Genomic DNA, 14,945 nt, shown 5'->3' with positions numbered 1-14,945 from the left:
GATTATGTAAAAGCCATTCAAGTAGAACTTAATTAACATATGACTTAGTTTAGTCTGGCTTAACTTGAATATTGGTTGATTCTTTGGATGTGAAATGAGTTTGTGGGAGAGCAAAAGAAATGAAATTTTAGGATCTGTTTTTCTGAATCATCTGCTGGTTTCAACTAAAAACTCAGTTTTCTCTGTTGAAAACAATCCTTGTTTATCATTTTATTTCTTTGAGTTGAAACAGTTGGATTGATGGACTCAAGTTAGCAGTAAGAGAGTGACAATAATGTCTGATATTTTAATCACCTTCTTTTCTATCCAGCTATAATGCTGTGCTCCAACTGCTTAACACTACATTCTTCATTCCTCCTTTGTATTATAGGTGGATGAGATTTAGCTTTTTGTTTCATGTTGAAAAGGTTTGAAAATTTCTCCATTTTCTGAGACACTTAACTCATCTTATTTTAAAATAATTATTGAGGTTTATCATACATATGGATAAAGTACATAAAGTACACTAATTGTAAGTGTGCAGATTGATTTGTTTTTCTCATAGTTCAAAGACAAAAGTACAATAAATCCAGTTTTGCAGATCTTAATTGGCTTTTATTTGCAATTCTAGAATCAGACAGGAGTTTGAAGCAAAAATGGCTCAGAATGCCCCACCCTACCACCTGTGCATGTTATATTTACAGTCAGAGAAAAGGAGGTGATATTCGGAAAATGGAAGTTAGGTACAGAGACAGCCTGATTGATTACAACTCTCATGTGCCTTATTTGAATATAATTTGAATAGCTGGTCTCCTGTAATAGGCTGAGACACTTATTTGTTCCTAAACTGGTTTTCAGTTTGTTTACATTCTGAGTTAGGTTGCAGTTAAGAACTCCTAAGGAGTCCTCCTTGGGCTAATTTTAGTTTGATTTAGCATTAAGTATCACCCTGTGTAACCACACACAGCTCAAGACAGAATATTCTCATATCACAGAAGTTTCCCCGTGTCTCTCTCCAGTTAAAACCTCTCCGAAAGCAATTACTACTTTGTTTTTTTAACACCATAGGTTAGTTTTGTATTTGCTTTATCTTCATATGGAATCATATAGTATATACTATTTTGTCTCTGATTTCTTTTGCTAATCATTACTCTGGGAGAGTCATCTCTGTGGTGGTGTGTATCGGTAGTCTATTCTTTATTGCTGTGTGGTATTTCATTTAATGAGCACACACAATTTGTTTACCTGTTTGTTGCTGTTGCTGTTATTGGTCACTTTGATGGTTTCCAGTTAGAGTTATTATGACTAAAGCTGCTATCAAGATTTTTGTATTTTTTTGGTGTTCATATGAACTAATTAGTTGTGAGCCATGAAATAGGCAGATGATTAGCTCTAATTTGTAATGCCATTGTTCCAAATAATTGTGCTAATTTATACTTCTTCCAGTAATGTATCAGAGTTCCAGTTGCTCCATATTCTCATCAACATTTACTATTGTCAATTTGTAAAATGTTAGCTATTCCTATGGGTATATAATAGCATCTCTTTGTCAGCCTATTTAAAAAACATCAATTAATAAAACTTCTAGATTAAATAAAAAAGAATCAGATTGATTACTCAGAAAAAATAAGTTTAATCGGCTATCAACATTTTAAAGCCACAAGAGGCATCTATACAGTTATTAACTAAGTTCTGGAATAATTGAAAAGCCAAAATTTTGCCAAGCATGTAATGATAATAATGATGACACTCACTAGGTCACAAATAAATTGCTAAATTATTTCTTTGTAATGACTCATTTAAGGTGTTGTGTTTTGTATCTGACATCACAATACTTGTTTCTAAACACACTCTGAATTTGGGGCTGCTTTTGACCATTAGTATAATTCAGATTTCATCACTTGCTCTAAGTACATCTTTTTGAAAACAGTGAATTTAGACTTCATAGCCTCAAGTATTTACTCTGAGAACAGAACCACAAATTAAACAAGATAACATTTTTTCCCCTCACCTGCTTTAAGTACATCTTCCTGAAAACATTGAGTCCACAGTCTTCAGATCCCCAAGTGCAGTTACCTCTTGGTATATGCTAGGGATTTGTCCAAGACCACCTGTGTGTATCTACATCCCATATACTCGGTTGGCTTTTCAAAACCTGAATATACAAAAAGTCAGCACTCTGTATACACAGGTTTCATATTCCAAAAATGCTATATTTTCAACCTGCACTTGGCTAAAAATACCTGCATACAAATGGACCCCTGCAGTTCAAATCCATGTTGTTCAAGGGTCAACTGCATTTACTCTGAGAATAGAAGCACAAGTTAAGATAACACTTTTTTTTTTTTTTTCTAAAAAGCTACCATCAACATTTTGTACTTTTTTTTGTGATCATATACTCTTGGGTCATTAATATTTTTCAAATAATTTCATTTAGAAAAAATTGTCTTTGCACTAAAAAGGCAAAGTTACTGAATGATTTTTTTCTCTTTTAATTACTTTAGAGAAAGGACTATTGTTTACTCTTCAGTTTGTCTTTGGGCTTGTTTCTGCTTACCCCTCTTTTGGGTGCTAGCGTATGGGCTGACCTGTCCATGGACAATACAATCTCATTTTTGAAGAGTGGTTGACGATCAAAATTTCTGTGCAGAATTAGAAGCAGACAAAAACCTTGAAGGAAGTTGAGCACATCTCAGTTGTGGTACTCTGTGGTTTCTTTGTTCAAGTCTCCTGACAATTGTCTTTAATTAACAAATACCGAGTAGAGAAATAGGACATTGAATGAAAGAGTCATTAAAGTTACTTTTCAAACATCCTTAGTAATTACAAGAATGACTTCTGTTTGCAGTTGGATACAAATGTAGAGGCCAGGGAAGAAAGCAAATGCAGTCACAGAGAGGAAAGTGCTTCAGTAGTATGTAGTGTTGACGAGGTCCAGTGCTGTAGTGAAACATAACTAATAAGCACAACGACAATTCAATGGAGAAAATAGACTCTTCCATAAATGTAAACACCTAGGTACCCACATGAAAAAGAATAAAGCTAGAGTCCTATTTTCCAACAAATTAAAAAATCAACTTAAAATGGATGAAAGATCTAAACATAAGAGCTAATACTGTAAGTGTCAGGATACAAAATCATCGTACAAAAATCAGTAGCATTTCTATACATCAATATCATTCAAGATGAGAGTCAAATCAAGAATGCAATCTCATATACAATAGCCACATAACAAAATAAGATATTTAGATATCCATCTAACCAAGAAGGTGAAATTATCTCTACAAGGAGAATCACAAAACCCTGCTGAACGAAATCATAGATGAAAAAAATAAATGGAAAAACATTCCATGTTCATGGATTGGAAGAATCAGTAACATTATAATGGGCATACTGCTCAAAACAATCTACAGATTCAATGTTATTCTTATAAAACTGCCACTGTCCTTTTCACAGAATTAGAAAAGCTATTCTAAAACTTACACAGAACTAAACATCAGCCTGAATAGCCAAAGCAATCCTAACCAAAAAGAATAAAGTAATAGGCATCATATTACCCAATTTTAAACTAAACAATAAAACTACAGTCACCAAAACAGCATGGTCCTAGTACAAAAACAGCTACATAGGTCATTGGAACAGGTTATAGAACCCAGAAATAGAGGTGCATACCTACAGCCATCTAATCTTTGACAGAGTTGACAATAATAAGCAATGATGAAAGGACTCCCTTTTCAATAAATGGTGCCAGGATAGCTGGCTAGCCATATGCAGGAGAATGAATCTGGACACCTACCTTTCACAATATACAAAAATTAACCCTAGATTGATTAAAGGTTTAAATATAAGACCTCAAACTATACAAATCCTAGAAGTAAACCTTGGAAACACCATTCTGGACATTGTTCTTAGGAAAGAATTTATGACTAAGTCTTCAAAAGCAATAAAAACAGAACATGACATGTGGGACCTAACTAAACTAAAGATCTTATGCACTATAAAAGAAACCACCAACAGAGCAAGCAGATGACCTATGGAATGGGAGAAAATATTCACAAACTGTTCCAAAAGCGCATCAGCTGTGGTCCTATAGGGAGGATTCAAACTTGCCCTACTTAACCTGGTTAAGTATTCAGGTTTTTCAGGCAGTGGGCAGGGCCTTATAACTCCCAGGAGATTATGACCTTTGTCTTTGACTGCTAAGTAGGTAGAGAAAGATCACCAGGTGGGGGCAAAGATAGGCATATCTGAGCTCAGACTCTTCTTGGGTGGCGCTTGCTGCAGCTGCTGTGGGGGATGGGGGTGTGGTTCCTAGTCCAATGAAGTTATATTCCCAGGGGAATTAAGGCGGCCTCTCCTGAGTCATACTGGCCTCCGGGGAAGTGGGGGAAAGCTGTCAGTCACAGGCATCACCTGCTCCCATGCAGCCTGCAGTCCAAAAGGCTGATCTCACTCCCACCGTGCCCTCCCAACAGCACTGAGTCTATTCCCAGGCAGTCAGTGACCAGGACTGAGAACTTGCCCCAGATCATGAGCCTACCCACTGAGAAAGCAAGCAGTCTCAGTTTTTCAGTGTCTCAGGGAGCCTGCAGGGGTGATCCAGCTCCTTCAAAGGGTCTGTGGATTCTCTTGGCTTTCCTGATACGTTGCTGCAGTAGTTCTTGGAGCGAAAGTTCATGATGTGAGTCTCTACATGTTGCTCAGTCCATTTGAGCAGGAGCTGCAAGCTACTTCTGCCTTCTATCTGCCATCTTCTTCCTGATGCATATATTTTCTAACCCTGTACGCGGAGAGGGCCTAGAGGAAACATGAGTCCAGTAGCAGTGATCACACCTAATTTCCCTGTGGTTTCTGATTACTCAGATTTCTGGAGAAATGGTTGATTCTGAGGCCGAGTTAAGGAAAATATGATAAGATCCTAGAAAATATTTTGTATCATAAAATAAGAAAGTGAACACAAATTAGTAAAACAAATAAACAAACAAACAAACAAACTGGTAAAATATGAATAATGTCTGTAGTTTAGCTAATAGTATGCCCAATATAAATTTTTTTGGTTTTGAAATTGTATTAAAATTATGTAAGATAGGGAAAGCATAGAGAGGGATATGTGATAAGTCTGTCATCTTTTGGTAAGTTTTCTGCAAGTTTAAAATTATTCCAAATAAAAAATTTAAAAAACACAAAATCATGTCAAATCCCACTACTGAAAAAAACTTAACAGAATCCTTTTTGACTTTCTATGTGTATGTACCTATGTTTTTTAAACAAGAACAACAACAACAAAATATTGCTTGGTGTTTAAGAGCACAGATGCTGGAGTAAGAGAGACTGAGTTCAAACCCCAGTTCTTCTAACTACTAGCTTTGTTACCTTGGAAAAATGTTTCTCCAGTCTTTGCATCTGTAGCTCATTTGAAAAATAGAAAAAGTAATAATAGTAGCTTTCTCATCAAGCTGTTGCAGGGACTACATGAGTTACTACATTTACAGCAGTTAACACAATGTCTAGCACATAGCAAGTTCTCAATAAATAATTGTAAAAATCACTTAACTGTCTTGTAACCCTGGACTAAATAAGTATTTCAGGGCTCTGATGTTTAATGTGTGTGAGTTACTTGGGTGGGTAAGAGAGACACTTTCAGACAGACGGAGCTAAAATCATAGGTGTGAAATCTAGAATCACACAATAAGACATTAATATAATTGTGCCTTTTAATTAATGGAAAGTATTGAATTGGAACCTCTGTGCTATCAGTTCGGACACTAAATGTACCTACATAGCTGCAATTGATTTTTGTCTTACATGTTTATTTTCTTCTTTCATGAGTATTAGTTAAATAACTATATAGAGTAAGATTATATGGAAACTGTATCATAAAATACCAAATATGCTTGACTTCCACCAACTTCCTTCCCCAAAATTCAGAAACAACAAGGAATCAAAACAGAAACAGGGGAACAAACCTTACTGCTGCCAACAGTACCGGTTGCCAGAAGCCATAATCCAACCAGCCTGGAAATCTCTTGCCTAGATGCGACATGCTGAATTAGCTGATCCCCAAAGGGGATCTCTAATGAACTGAGTATATTTTAAGAATCTGGTCAGCATTCTTGGAAGTTAGTAAAACAGAGCCAATGCTAGAACCCCATCTAATTACCTTTTCCAAATCTTCAAGTAAACAGTGACTCACTGAAAGAAGGAAAAACAAGGCCATTTTCTTTCTGGCAAAGATTGATACTCTGCTCTGTGAGTTAAGATTGGTGGGAACATGAGACCCACATACTTGAGCACTGTAAAGATTAAAACAGCAATTGCAGCATACTGCTGGCTTTTCTCCTTGTCATTCATTCCATCCATATTGTTCAGGCAAAAGCATTATTGAACAGATGGACTAAGTCCTGAAGGTTGGAGAAAAACATAATAACTCAGCTGACAGCCAGATTGGGAGAGAAACCCCCTGTGGTGGAAACTCCTTACTTTGAGAGACACTTTATCAACAACATCCATTGGTATTTTAGGAACACAGCAGCTGATTTGACCCAAATAGTTGCTCAGGGAAATGGGTGAATTTGAAGCTAATAACATAAACATCAGCTTATTCATAATAAATGCATGACCATGGAGTTTTTGTCAAAATAAATTGCCTTCTGTTGTTTTATCCCACTTAGACTTAAACATATTCATGAGTAATGCCAATATTGGAGATGTTTGAATCACCAAATTTTACTTTTAACTGTTGTCACAGGAACCTAGAAAACCCACCACAACCATTTTTTAATGAACTTTCCCAAAGTACAGGGAATGTGTTGTTTCTAGCTCTGAAATACCTATTCGATTATTCTCTTTATCTTTTACCAATGTCTTCATCTTCTCGCCTGTACACTAGTGCGATGCTTCTCAACTAGTCTTTTATTCCCTTCCCTTAAATTCATAACTATGTCAAATCCCTTAATCAAATCCTTTGAAAGGTCTCCATTTTGCACAGACTGAAATCCAAGCTTCTTAGAATGACTTGCAACTATTTCACAATCTGGTCTCAACCTGCCTTTCCAATCTCAACTACCTTTTTTTTTTTTTTTTTTTTGAGATGGAGTCTCGCTCTGTCTCCCAGGCTGGATTGCAGTGGCGTGATCTTGGCTCACTGCAACCTCCACCTCCCAGGTTCAAGTGATTCTTCTGCCTCAGCCTCCCTAGTAGCTGGGCGTGCACCACCACGCCCAGGTAATTTTTTTATTTTTAGTAGAGACAGGGTTTCGCCATGTTGTCCAGGCTGGTCTCAGACTCCTGGCCTCTGGTAATCCACCTGCCTAAGCCTTCCAAAGTGGTGAGACTACAGGCGTGAACCACTGTGCCCAACTCAAATACCAATTATTTTTTGTATCAACGTTATGTAATGCACAGATGTCATATACTCTTATACCTCTGTGACTTGCTTCTCATTTTTCCTTCTACTGGAATGGCTTTCTCCCTTACTTCTAAAGTTGTAACTTGATGGTATTCTAATTATTCTTTCCATCTCAGCTCAAATATGTTTTCTCTGATGCTCTCCCCTCTCTACTCTCCTGGTTTGAATTAATTACTGACTTATTGCTCTGCTTATACAACTACTACCAAATACATCATAAAGCATTGTATTTAGTTATGCATATACCTGCCTCTATAGATTATGAATTGTTTGAGGCAGTTTCCGTCTTACTCATGTTGGTTCATCTCTGCTTTTCTATACTTAGTAGAAGTGTAATAAATGTTAAGTGCATGTATGATCAAATGAATGAATGAAAAAATAAATATATAGCAAAATATTGCAACCTAGGGCCTTACATACTCCTCAGAGACTTAGATAAATGCAACTAAATCTATTGATGTTTGGATGAACCTTCTTCAATCTATGGGACTGTCCCTTGCATTGTGGACATAAAGCATGTAAATGGTGCTCTGGAGTTATCATGACAATCCAAAACATTGCCACACATTTCCAAATGCCCTCTAGCTGCTGTGAGGGTAATATCACCCAGGTTGTAAACAGTTGCTAGCTTAGCCTCTTCACTGTGCTTCATAAGAAATCCAAACAGACTTATGATCTTGTGAGTAGAAGTATGGGGTGGAATAATATTATGCATTACACAGCCTTCTCTTAACCTATTGACTCCACCTCTCTGGGTTTTTTTCCTCAAGGTTCTAAGTTCCAACACTTGACACTCCTGCTGCTTTTTGTTTCATAGGAGCTATTATCCAGTCCCTACCTTGCCAATGCTTTTTTGTAGAGAAAATGGGCCAACTGGATGGTCTGTTTTTTCTTCCATGATTTTCTATTGGTTAAAGCCTCATCATTTTATTATTTAAAATATTGCATATTATACTAATAGTTCTAAATTTCTTGTAGGCATTCTCAAATATTACTTATAAGTTCCTGAGACAGCTCATTCTAGTTAAAGGACTGTTGTGAATGGAAATATTTGTGTCCCCACAAAATTCATATATTGAATGAAGCCCTAACCCCTATGCTGGCATATTTGGAGATAGGACCTCCAAATTTACGACTAAAGTAGCGATTCGAGGTTACATGCATAAAGGTGAGGCTCTGCTCCGAAAGGATTAGTGTTTCATAAGAAGAGACAGCAGAGAGCTTTCTATCTCTGTGCATACACACTAAGTAAAGGCCAGGTGAGCACCCAGTGAGATGGCAGTTGCCTACAGGCCAAGAAAAGAGGCTTCAGGATGAATCCCATCTTGCCACCACCTTGATTTTGGACTTTTCAACTTCCAGAAAAGTAAGAAAGTAAATGTCTGTTGTTTAAGCCGTCCAGTCTATGGTATTTTGTTATGGCAGCTCAAGAAGACTATTGCAGGGCTCATGATTTGTTCTTTAGTTTTAGGCTTAAGAGAGCTGGTTGATGAAGTTCTGAACGGACATCTGCTAATTAGAATGTAATATTATAGAACTACTGAACTATTACAGCAAAGCCTAAAGTACCTTCTATTCTCCACCAAGTCCTATTTGGACTCCCTTTCATGCCTTGGGTTTCTCTGTAGATCACTGCTCGGTCCATACAAATGCCCTTCTCATGGGGTTACTCTGCAGCATGTCTCTGCCCAGCCTCAGTCGAATGTTCTGATATTGATGTTTTCTTGCTTTACAAGGTTGTGATGATAGTTTTAATTTGCATAAGCTGAGACTCAGCCTACAGAAGCCCTCCTCCCACAGGTATTTGCTACCTTTCTTCTCATCTCTATCCCTAGGCATACAGGAGCACTTGATGGGAGTTTCTATATTGAAGTAGACAAAGTTAAAGCATGGCTACAAAGAGTGCTGGGCGGTCTTCTGGAATGAGTTCGCAATGACTATGCTGCTGTTGGCCAAGAGAAAGCTCAGTGCATTTAGAAACATACCCAGCACCAGACAGTGAATGCTTCCTGTGTGGATTCCTTGACAGAATGTGTACCTCTGAGTCACAGATTGCCTGAGAATTTCATTATGCTGACACAGGAAAAAGCTAGATGACCAATCTCTGCAAATACGACCACATTTCTCTCTCTTCCTTGAGCCTTTCTCCTGGAGGGCCTGTGGATGATCTCTCACTGCCTGCTTGATCTTTTGATCACAAAAGAGAAAAACTCTGATGATCTGAAACTGAAGATAACTTAAGTATATTGGCATCATTAGATCTCTAGGTCTTCCAATCCATTTTTATAATTCTCATGCCAAGCCTTGCTAACTAACTGCATCTCTTCCCACCCTCAGAATTTTGTTTAATCTGCTTCATCGCCATGGAACCTTCCCAGGTGGACTCCATCCTGATTGTCAGTCACTTCACAGTCATCTCAACACTTGTGTTTAATTATACCTTGTTTATGTTTCTAACTGTGCTTTTATTTTCCTTTTGCTGTGTTCTTATGAATTGTGTAGATGTTTGCCTTTCCTTCGCTAACAACAGCAACAACAGTGACAATATGACAACACCATCATTTGTCGAGTCTAACTATGTCTCTGAGTTACACACTTTAGAAACAAATGGTATTTTGTTGAAACCTCATGATAATGCTGTTTGATATTTAAAAAATCATTTTATCTGAGAAGTGATATATTAATGCATGCACACTGTGAAATATTTAAACAAACAGAATTGTTTATAATGAAACTGAAAATTCCCCTCCCACTCTCCTCCTCATGGTTACCATTCATAATGGTGGGATGTGATTCCTTCAAGATCCTGTGTGTGACTGTGTGTGTATATGTGTGTTTATATGTGATTTCTTTGTTACTTAACAATATATATTAGAAGTAGCATGAGGAAAGAATAATTTTTCTCATCCTATAGGCAAAGAAACACAGGCTTGGAGAGGTTAATGAACTTTATCTTATTAGCTAGTAGTTTCTATTGTCTGACAGGTTCCTTGAAGAGAGTATAATCTTTCTGTTGTATGTTCAGTTCCAGTGCCTTCTACTGTAGTTTTTATAGATGCCTTATGGTATATCTTCAATGCTTCCTTTATACTCTCATTCTTGAAGCTGGATCCTTATTTCTGTCCACGTGCCTGAGTCTCATGATTTGGGTCATGCTTTACTTTTGCTTTGCCTTATTTAGGTAGTGCTCCCCCATTGGAAGGAACTTTCCATCTGCTGACAGGCTTCCTGATGCTGCCTCTCTGCTTCTAGAATGTTACTTGCTCCTGAATTTGCTGTATTTTCGGATTTGACATTTGACTTATTGGAGCTACTTTTTAAAATTGTCTTTCTGATCATCTGTGATATTGTATTAGTTGTGCTGGGCCTTTCGGAGTGCCTAAAACTGAATCGACTTTCTTCACTTCTCTCCCATTTCCCTATATATGCCTTACTTCACAGGCTGAATCTTGTTACAGGTCCCTTGCAGCATGTTTGATCCCACCAAAATTCCGCCTGCTTTGCCTTGAGGTGAAATGCAACTTTAGGAGAACATTAGATCTGTCCTCAACATGAACTGAGATGACAGTATATTTCATGGAGAGAAACAAATAACACAGTCAAGGTTCTGGAATAACATAAAACAGATAAAGCGAACTAACAATGAACATATTTACTTCTCATTTCTTTAACATTTACGGAATGATTACTGTACTCAGGCAAACCAGCAACATTTCCCTTCCTATCCTGAGCTTGATGGTTTATTTATTTATTTATTTTTTAGTAAGGAATAATACTTGTTTTTTTCTTTTTTCTTTTTTTTTTCGAGATGGAGTCTTGCTCTGCCACCAGGCTGGAGTACAGTGGCGCGATCTCGGCTCACTGCATGCTCCTTTTCTTGTGCTGGCATTCAAGGGGATGCTTTCAGCTTTTTCCCAAGACATATTTCTTTATGAAATACAGTTTGTCTGTTTGTTTGTTTGTTGAAACGGAGTTTTGCTTTGTCACCCAGGCTGAGTGCAGTGGCCTGATCTCAGCTCACTGCAATCTCCACCTCCCAGGTTCAAGCAATTCTCCTGCCTCAGCCTCCTGAGTAGTGGGATTACAGGCGTGTGCCACCATGCCCAGTTAATTTTTTTATTTTTAGTAGAGATGGGTTTCACCATGTTAACCAGGGTGGTCTCGAACTCCTGACCTCATGGCATCCACCCTCCTAGGCCTCCCAAACTTCTGAGATTACAGGCATAAGCCACCACACCTGGCCAACACTTCTTGTTTTAAGAAATAAGTTTGTTATCTAGATATTGAAGGATTTTAAAAAAAATAGACCTTCAAAACACTCAGGAGGCTTTTCTAGTTTAGTAAATAGTCTTTCTTCATTTCTCAGAAACCCTTATTAATCTTGCTTCCCTATTCTTTATTAGTGATATGCTGATTTCATAGTCACCTCAAACAGGAACAAGGGAATCATCATTGATGTTCCTCTTCTTTACCCTCTATGACTGCCATCCACAACCTGGACAGGAACTCATAAGTACAGCCTTACTGATCTTCCAGACTCCAGTGTGCCATATCCTTCATTATCTCTCTGCCCCTATGTGATGTATGCTTCTCCTGTAAGCATTGCTTTTATTATATCATTTCTATAATAATACTCAAAAAGCATAAAATGCTTCCTTATTGTTTACCAGAGATAAGCTTAAATGGATAAGAATTACTTACTCTTTTCTCCCATGTGACCAGCCTGCTACCATTTAGTGTGTCAGATTTGATCAGAAAATTTTTGTTTCTGGCCTTCATTTGTAGTTCAAATAATTATTCTTAGAAATAAATCAGAGCCCCTGATTTCAAACTTCAATCTAGTTCCCTTGGAGTGTTGGCCTTCAATAATCCATAACCCTCAGTAATCGAACTCTATTCTAGTATCCAATCTTAGTCCATCTATTCCCCAAATGAGAACCTTTTCACTGTCCTGTGAATATGCAATGCATCTTTCTGCTGCCAAACCTTTGATCATGCTCTATCCTCCCCTGCAACACTTTCTTTTTCCTCCTGATGGATGGGAAGGTGATTGACTATAACACATCTGTCGTCCTTGGCTTCTACCAGCACTTCTTGCACCTTTGTGGGAATTGCAAAAGGATGCCCACATTAGATGGATCAATTATATAAAGGCACAGCTTTCCTCTAACTCTTACATTTCTCTACTGGGATGCTTGGCTTATTGTGCTAGTAAGGGTTGGATTTTAGCCCTCTCTCCCTCCCTCAGCCAGGTGCCTTTGTGTAGGATACACACTGCATGACAGTGTATAGCAGCCCTGTTCAATCCATCATCCCAGATCCAATTTTGTTGACCTGGCTGGTGAAGAGAATTTGCTTTTTTCCTCCAGTCTTTCCTTAGGATATTGAAATTCAATTCAAGTTTCATGAACCAGCTTATAACTTAATTCCTGGATGAAGACACCAACCCTTGAAATGCTGTCTTTGCTGAAGAGCATATACATAATTGCTGTCATAAAATTTAATTCATGGTTATGGTATTGCTTAGTTTCTGAGTACTTCTTGGGTTGGATATATCTTTTGTGATTAGGAGATTTTCATAAGATTAAGAATAGGAGTTAGTCCTTTTCTCTAGTCAGTAACATATTAAACATAAAACTAAGCACATACATTATTTTGTTAAATCAAAGTTGCCTTTATCTTAATCTATTTCCTGTTGCTTATAACAGAATACTTTAAACTGAAACAGGGTAATCATTTATAAAGAATAGACATTTATTTCTTATAGCTATGGAGGCTGGAAGTCCAAGATAAAGGGGCTGCATCTAGTGAGAGCCTTCTTATTGGGAGGGAGCCTTTGCAGAGTACTGACACAACAAAAGGCACCACATGGTGCAGGGGCTCAGCATGTTAGCTCAGTTTCCTCTTCCTCTTGTTACAAAGCCAGTCTCACTCCCATATAACCAATTCATTCATTAGTTAGTGAATGTATTAATCCATTCATGAAGGCACAGCACATATAACTAAATCACCTCTTCAAGGCTCTGCCTCTCAATAGTATGACATTGGGGATTAAATTTCAACATGAGTTTTAGAGGACAAATATTCCAACCATTGCATGACTAATTGTAAGATATATCTATGATGGTTAATATTACAAGTCAACTGACTGGATTGAGGGATTCCTAGATGGCTGGTGAAGCATTGTTCCTCAGTATGTCTGTGAGGGTATTGCCAGAGGAAATTGACTTTTTATTTATTTATTTACTTTTTTGTGAGACAGAGTCTCGCTCTGTCGCCCAGGCTGCAGTGCAGTGGCGCAATCTCAGCTCACTGCAAGCAATGCCTCCCGGGTTCACGCCATTCTCCTGCCTCAGCCTCCAGAGTAGCTGGGACTACATGCGCCCGCCACCACGCCCGGCTAATTTTTTGTATTTTTAGTAGAGATGGGGTTTCACTGTGTTAGCCAGGATGGTCTTGATCTCCTGATCTCGTGATCCGCCTGCTTCGGCTTCCCAAAGTGCTTGGATTACAGGTGTGAGCCACCGCGCCCGGTGAGATTGACATTTGAATCAGTGGACTGAGAAAGGAAAACCCACCCTTAATGTGGGTGGGCACCATTCAAGCTCAGCTAGACCAAAGCAGGCAGAAGTAGGGGGGATAAGCTTGCTTGCTGAGTCTTCTGGCTCTCTCTTTTTTCTCCTTCCTGATGCTTCCTTCTCCTACCTGATGCTTCCTTCCTTTTCCCCTGCCCTTGGACATCAGATCCTAGGATCTTCAGCCTTTGGACTCTGGGATTTGCATCAGCATCAACAGCATCCCTGGAACTATCAAGTCTTTGGCTGCAGACTACAGGCTGTACTGTCGGCTTCCCTGGTTTGGAGACTTTTGGACTTGGAGTGAGATACTACTGGCTTCTTTCCCCAGCAGGCAGATGGCCTGTCATGGTATAATCATGTGGCCTATCATGGTGTAATCATGGCCTATTGTGGTGCAATCATGTGAGAGAATTCTCCTTAATAAACCCCTTTTTATGTATGCTTATATCCTATTGATTCTGTCCCTCTAGAGAACCCTAATATCATTGTTTTATGTACCATTAAAAAACGCTGAAAAGTGAACAATGATTTAGAAATTTTATTTTAAACTTGTTGAGATTTTGATTATCCAACATTCTTACACACATATACAATGGAATATATAAGGTAAATATATTGGTTAAGATATTCTTAAAGTTTTTTTACAGATTCTATTTTGAATAATATTCAACTCAGTTGTTACAGCCTGTGCTTTCCAACAATCTTGTTCTCTGTGCTTTTATGAGCAAAAGTAATGCAGCAGTTACCTTCTGCTTCCTTCTCCCTTCTTCCTTCTCCCTTCTTCCTGCTTTCTTCTTCTTTCCTCCTCCCCCTCCTCCTCCTCGTCCTCCTCCTCCTCCTGCTCCTTCTCCTCCTCCTGCTCCTCCTCCTCCTCCTCGTCCTCCTCCTCCTTCTCCTTCTTCTTCTTTCTCCTCCTCCTCCTTCTCCTTCTCCTTCTTCCTCCTCCTCCTCCTCCTTCTTCTTCTTCTTCTCCTCCTCCT

This window comes from Rhinopithecus bieti, unplaced genomic scaffold (genome assembly GCF_001698545.2).
Source record: "Rhinopithecus bieti isolate Rb0 unplaced genomic scaffold, ASM169854v2 scaffold_34317, whole genome shotgun sequence".
In the NCBI taxonomy this organism is placed as follows: Eukaryota; Metazoa; Chordata; class Mammalia; order Primates; family Cercopithecidae; genus Rhinopithecus; species Rhinopithecus bieti.
The sequence above is the reverse complement of the archived record's forward strand: the minus strand, read 5'-3'. Positions refer to the sequence as shown.